This window comes from Lethenteron reissneri, unplaced genomic scaffold (genome assembly GCF_015708825.2).
Source record: "Lethenteron reissneri isolate LAM-NWPU_2019-01 unplaced genomic scaffold, ASM1570882v1 scaffold_1681, whole genome shotgun sequence".
Classification (NCBI taxonomy): Eukaryota; Metazoa; Chordata; class Hyperoartia; order Petromyzontiformes; family Petromyzontidae; genus Lethenteron; species Lethenteron reissneri.
In genome coordinates, this window is record NW_026891423.1 from 17,501 (window position 1) to 24,691 (window position 7,191).

Below are 7,191 nucleotides of genomic sequence, written 5' to 3' on the forward strand. Positions count from 1 at the left end.
TAATTAAATATTTTAAAAAATTTACCTAAACAGTGTAAAATTTTGCACATTTTTTTTCACGAAAATTAATTGTCACGCACAACGAGTCTGTGCGCAAAATGTCAGCTCGATTGGATCACGGGAAGTGGGTTAAAAAACGACCGAAAGATTTGCACGGTCGTAAGCAAGCAAGCAAGTTAACTTAATATAAAGGATTTAAAAAAAGAGCTTTAAAGCTCGTCGGATTTCCCCTCCTGCAGTATAACTAAATATACTGGTCAACAAAAAAAAATTCTGGCCTGGACTTTTGCAGCTGTTCTAGACTCATTTCAGGGTGCTGATTCCAAATATGATCTCAGATTTGCTCTATCACATCTCATTTTCATGCTATCGGCATACCCCATTTTCATTGATTTTACCCGAAATTAACTCTGTCACTTATGATTGCAAGTTGTTGCGAGTCAGTGATGGCTTTAGTGTTAAAATATGGTGCTGTATTTTTAGGATAGTGTGTTTATAATATCATTTTATGTAGATATCCACATTTATTAAATATTTTTCTTCCGCAGTTTTTATTGAAAATGCAATATTTGATATCTCAAAAATCTGATGCGATAGACAAAAACTGATGCCGGATTTGCAATCGGCACCCCAAAAATTACCTTAAAACCGTTGGAATACCTTATGCCAGAAAAAGTGTTGACCGGTGATATACTGATTCCGATTCTGCTCGTGTTTGCTGCACCACAACCTTCGGTTTTCTCCCTGAGCGGAGAAGTCACCCCACGTGCAATTGTCACGACCATTGTTGGCCAACATATCCCAGCGCTTGCCAAAAAAAAAACCGACTCATTTGGGATCGTACGGAACAGCAGGAGCAGCAGCAGCAGCATCCGCCCCCACCACTACTACTGTGGATAACTTGGCAGGATCCTCGTGAAAGAGAGAGAGATGATGATGAGACTCTCCTGGCTAACAAGCTTAACTTAAATAACGAACTTTCATTCAGCCGTTTGTTGACTCATTCGTCCATCCGTGAACGGGTGACCGAATGGGTGACTGGACGGGTAAATGAATGAGTGAATGACCGGGTGACTGTACGGGTGACTGAACGGGTGACTGAACGGGTGACTGAATTAATGAGTGAATGAAAGGATAAATGAATGGGTGAATGACTGTACGGGTGACTGAACGGGTGACTGAACGGGTGACTGAATGAATGAGTGAATGACTGAACGGGTGAATGACTGAACGGGTGACTGACGGAATGTGTGTGAGCGAGCGGATCAATGACCGAACGAAGATGTCTCTCTCTGTCTCTCTCTGTCTCAATGTCTCTCTCTGTCTCAATGTCTCTCTCTGTCTCTCTCTGTCTCTCTCTGTCTCAATGTCTCTCTCTGTCTCTCTGTCTCAATGTCTCTCTCTGTCTCAATGTCTCTCTCTGTCTCTCTCTGTCTCTCTCTGTCTCAATGTCTCTCTCTGTCTCTCTCTGTCTCAATGTCTCTCTCTGTCTCAATGTCTCTCTCTGTCTCTCTCTGTCTCTCTCTGTCTCAATGTCTCTCTCTGTCTCTCTCTGCCCACCTTTTCCAGCCTGGTTCAGAATCAGAATATTTATTCAGACTGCGGGAGAAGGAATCAGAATAGCTATAAAGCTACGTCCAGTATGGGGGGCACGGGGCCCGAGCGTTGCAACAACAAACAAGACCAGAAACACGACGGGGGTATACAAACAATTGTAAATAAGTCACCAACATATTAATAAACGATGAATGAAAATAAATAATAAAATAATAAATTTTACATAATTAAATAATTCTCACGACGTTTCGGCCACAACGCAAGCAGCCGTCCTCAGGTGAAGAACAGGTCTGTCGAGACGCTGTCTTCCATTCTACGTGACTTTACCAAAAGAACCAAGAAGATGAATCCCTGCAGTCACGAAAGCTTTAAATCAAAATAAAAGATTAATGAATAATTTGCATGAGTCCGATTTATCAACATTGGGCCAAGGTCGCGCACAAGAGAAACCAAATAGTCCCAGACCACAGCAAGATAACAACCTCATGTAGGTGGTAGTAGTAGTAGTAGTGGTGGTGGTTCCTCGTTGAAATGGCGTGCAAACATTGAGTTTATCGATTAGCTACGCAGGGCAATGGTCAAAGTTCGCAAACCGCATTGGCAAATGTGACTGCTGTGTCCGCCACTGACCCTCTGCTTCAGGATGTGGGTTATTTGTTTGAGGGATGGTTGATGAGGCAGCGCCAGCCCGGGCGTTTCTACTGCACGTGCACGGTTGAACTTCCTTCGCGCCGTGCGTAGCCAACCGCGCTAATCGGAAGTGTGGGGGGAAGGACAACAAACTAAACGCAACAACAAGCACTTCTAAATAAATGAGTTTGTCAACCTAGATGATGATTTCAAAGTGCAGCACAGCTCCCAGTGGCTTCTGAATATCGGTGAGGAAGGAACGTTCCAGACGGCCGCAGAAGCGCATCTGAAAGCGCCGCGCGACGACGATGATGAATAGTTTCAATGTAGTCTAGTAGGGTAGTGTATAGTGTAGTGTCAAGTAAAGGGTATAGTAGTGTAGCGTCTAGTAGTGTATAAAGTAGTGTATAGTGTAGTGTCTAGTAGTGTAGTATGTAGTGTATAGTAGTATGTAAGTGTACGTCAACTTCTTTCGCACCGTGCGTAGCCAACCGCGCGAGTTGGAGGGTGCCGGGGGAAGGATAACAAACTGAACACAACAACGGCAACAACAATCAGTTGTAAAGAAATGAGTTTGTCAGTGCAGATGATGTACAAGTGCATAGCTCCAGTGGCTTCCTGATACCGGAGCGTTCCGCAATCAGAATCGGTATTGACGCTGGAGGAATCCGATGAGCTATAAAGCTCTTTTTCCCACAGACCTCCAGGCGTGCCACAAGAAGCCAGCGCTGGCGTTCCTGTTGCTTGGGACGACTTAAAATTGGTGCACTCCCCCCCAACACCCCCCCACCCCCCTCACCCCCACCTCCACCCCCAACCTCTCCCACCATCCCACCCCACCCACCCCTCCCCCCCACCCTACCCTCCCCACCTACTCCGCCCCCCACCCACCCCCCACCCTCCCCATCACTCCCCTCCCCACCCCGCTCCACCCACTCCGACCCCACCCACTCCCCCCCACCCTACCCCCTCCCCCCCACCCTACCCTCCCCACCTACTCTGCACCCCACCCACCCCCACCCTCCCATCCACTCCCTTCCCGACCCGCTCCACCCACCTCCACCCCCCCCCACCCACTCCCCCCCCCCACCCTCGCGCCCGCGTGGCCCGCCAGGTACGGCAGCCACCCGGCGTTCCACCGCTACCGCACGAGCTCCGGGCAGGCGCTGCCGCTGCTACTACGGTCTACGACTCGTACCTGACGGCGCCCGACCGCCTGGGCCGAGATCCTCACCCCGGGGGGCGCGCAGAGCGGGAGGGGCACGCAGTACGACGCCGTCTTTCCTGGGTGAGCGGGGGGGGGGTGTGGGGTGAGGGTGGGGGTGAGAGTGGGGGTGGGGGTGAGGGGGGGGTGAGTGAGGGGGCGAGCGATTGATAGATGCGAGCGGGCGAGCGAGCTCGCGGGGGAAAATCTCTACACCGTCACCACCGCTATCCAGTGCCTGATTATCCTAGTAGCACAAGTAGCTACATGTGTAGTAGCTACATGTGTAGTAGCTACATATGTAGCTGCTACATGTGTAGTAGCTACTACATATATAGCTACAGGCCCCGCACTTTCAAGTGGCACGCGCTAAATGCTTTCAAGCTATCAATACGGTTCAGCGATTCTGCACTTGCTCTGTTGCTCAACCTAGTAGCGATTTGTAATTAGAACCGTGTGCATTGTTTTCGGACGATCCCGCGATGTAACTTTAATGTGAATGAATGAAAATGTATTTAAACTTTAGTTGTGATATTGACATTCACTTCTCAGAGCTATGACTTGTTAATCAGTGCAAAAACTGTTAGGATTATTTGGGAGCTCTTAAGGGGTCTTAGGAAGTGGTGGGGGGGGGGGTCCTCCTCCCCCTCAGCCCCCACCCCTGTCGGCCCCATGAGCGTGCTGGCCCGATCAGCTGGCCACAGCGCCTTATCAGGGCGCACATCACCTCGGGGGCGTACATGTTTGGGAGGGGCGCACCTCTGGTTGGCTGCTTGCTCGCGGTCACGTGACGCACTTTAACCAATCCGTGCCGCGTTAATCACAGTCACAGAATGACAGAGCTGGGTGTTATATAAATTTATAGTACGATACCGCCTTCAACTTTTACGAACGACTCGGTGTCTAATGTTATTGATTTGTCGTATTATCCGGTTGTATAGCAAACGAATAAATACAATTACGTTACTATGCAACTTAAATATTCGATTTAAAGCTTTCGTGACTGCAGGGATTATTCTTCTTGGTTCTTTCGGTAAAGTCACGTAGAATGGAAATAATAGAATAATAAAACATAATAAAATAATTCTCACGACGTTTCGGCACAACGCAAGCAGCCGTCCTCAGGTGAAGACCAGGTCTGTCGGGGAGACAGCGTCTGACTGCGCGACAGACCTGGTCTTCACCTGAGGACGGCTGCTTGCATGGTGGCCGAAACGTCGTGAGAATTATTTTTTATGTTTTATATTTTATTTCCATTCTACGTGACTTTACCGAAAGAACAAGAAGAAGCTAAATATTCGTGTTGAAATCACTTCGGGCACTATAGCTTAATCCGGCACGTGCCACTAACCCTACCCCCCCTCCCCCCCAGCATGGTGGTGGAGCAGCGCGGCGACCTGGGTGGAGATCGCCCAGCGCCGGCTTCGACGGCCTCTACACCTACTTCGCCACCAACGGCTTCTCGTTCGGCTCGTCGCACCACAACTGGCGCTCGCTCAAGGCGTTCTGCGAGCCAACGGCCTCATCTCGTGCCCAGCGTGGGGCCCGGCTACGCCGACGCAGCGTGCGGCCCTGAACCAGCAGAACGCTCGCGGGGAGGTCCACGGCAGGTGGGGACCCCGCCGCCACCACCACCCCGTTCGTCCTATCGCCCCGTCATTTCACCCTCGCCTCATTCATTCAACCCACTCGGTTCTTCCAACCCCCCGTTCGTTTATTTACCTCATTCGCTGTTATGTCACCAGTTCGTTAATCGCCTGTCCATTCAGTCATTCGCCCAGTTGAGTCATTTATTTGCCCATTCACCCACTCGTTCATTCACCCGTTCCTTCACCGTTTGTTCGGCCCGTTCGTTCCTTCACCTGTTGTTTCACCCATTCATTTATTCACGCACTTATTCATTGACCCGTTTGTTCATTTGCCCTCTCATTACCCGGTTATTTCACCCCTTTCGTTCAACAGGCTATTATTCACCTGATATGTCACCCGTTTTTATTCATGCCCCGTGTCATTCACCGTTAGTTATTAATTCACAACACTTAATAATTGCACCCAGTTATTTCACCTGTTCATTCATCCCCTGTCATTCACCCATTCATTCATCTGTTATTTCACTCCGGTCATTCATCGCTCCGTTTCTTTCACCCGTACATTCTTTCACCTGTTCTTTCACCCGGGCATTTGTTCAATCATTAATTAATTCATCCGGTCTTTCATCCATTCATTAATTCACTCGTTCTTTCACCTGTTCGGTCATCATCCGTTCATTCAGCGTGCAGTCATGGAACCAGCGTAGGTGTTTATTTTACGCTCACAAGACAAAGATCCCCCGTATAGCCTTTACAGACTGTTGGGGCAAGTGCTGTTAGCGAGTAGCACCGATGAAGGCCGGCACAGTACATGAGGTGATGGGTGGCAAGTGGCCATGGTTACACAGCACCAGGGATTAATTTGAGGCTGAGTCGACCTAGGAGAGGTCCAGGACCAGTTCAGATAATCGTCACCGGTCTTGGAGTCCATGAGCGGTAATCAAACTCGGGTCGCCGGGTTCGTAGCGCAGCGCCCCAGCTGTTACCCTAAACCCGGGGACACACACGCATTCATATATGTGTGTTGTGTGTGCCTGTGTGTGTGCCTGTTTGTGTGCCTGTGTGTGCGTGGTGGGAGCAGTTGTGTAGCGGTCAGCGCGCTGCGTTGCAAACCCGGCGACCCGAGTTCGATTTCTGCTCACGGCCACAAACACCAAGTGACGATTATCTGAACCGTTCCTGGGCCTCCCCTAGGTCGACTCGTACCTTAAATGAGTACCTGGTGCGGTGTTTAAACATCGCCACTGGGGAGACAAAGGCGGTCGGGCGTGGTGCTGGCCACCCACCCCCTCGTGTGCTGTGCCGGCCCATCGCAAGCGCCACTCGCTAGCAGCACTGCTAGGGGGCAGGAAATCTGAAATATTCGTGACGTCACGGGGGGGGGGGGCCTCATGTGGAATGACGTCACGCACGGGACGGACAGACATTTCTGGATGATTATAGTCGGTAATAAGAGGTTATTTGGGTTAGATAGCGTAAGTATAGAAATTTGTCGTTAAACCCGCCACGACCCGATAACTAGTAAGGGTTGTTACGTAACCAGAACGTGGCCAATTCGTCACTAGTACAGCACTAGTGTACAGTGTATAGTGTATTGTAGTGTACTAGGACAGCACTAGTGTATAATGTAGTGTATTGTGTATAGTAGTGTAGTGTATAGTGCAGTATATTGTATAGTGTAGTGTATCGTGTAGTTTAGAGTAGTGTAGTGTATAGTGTAGTGTACAGTAGTATTGTATAGTGTAGTGTATCGTGTAGTGTAGTGTATAGTAGTGTAGTCAATAGTGTAGTGTATGTAGTAGATTGTATAGTGTAGTGTATCGTGTAGTGTTAGTAGTGTAGTGTAGTGTAGTGTATAGTGTGATGTAGTGTATCGTGTAGTGTATAGTAGTGTAGTGTATAGTGTAGTGTATAGTGTAGTGTATAGTGTAGTGTACTAGTACAGCACACCGGTGCGTTGGAGAGCCAAGCCACAACATTTACAATCTGAGTAACGACGTTTCGCCAGCAATTACGACCAACTTCATCAGGCGACGGCCAGATTTGTGGAGAAGTCCACCTGCTTCGTTCCTTATACGAGGCTACGTGGGGGACCTTTGCCTTTGCGTGCCGCGCAGGTACTACGAGGCCGCGTTCCGCGCCGCCCTGCTCACGCGCCCGGAGATCATCTCCATCACCTCCTTCAACGAGTGGCACGAGGGCACGCAGATC

General features: G+C 49.4%; 1 pseudogene; it reads left to right on the forward strand.

The window, feature by feature from the left end:
* The window catches only part of LOC133339230 (glycoprotein endo-alpha-1,2-mannosidase-like protein), a 14,677-nt pseudogene extending 7,489 nt beyond the window's left edge, over positions 1-7,188 (forward strand).
* The last annotated feature ends 3 nt before the right edge of the window (positions 7,189-7,191 follow it).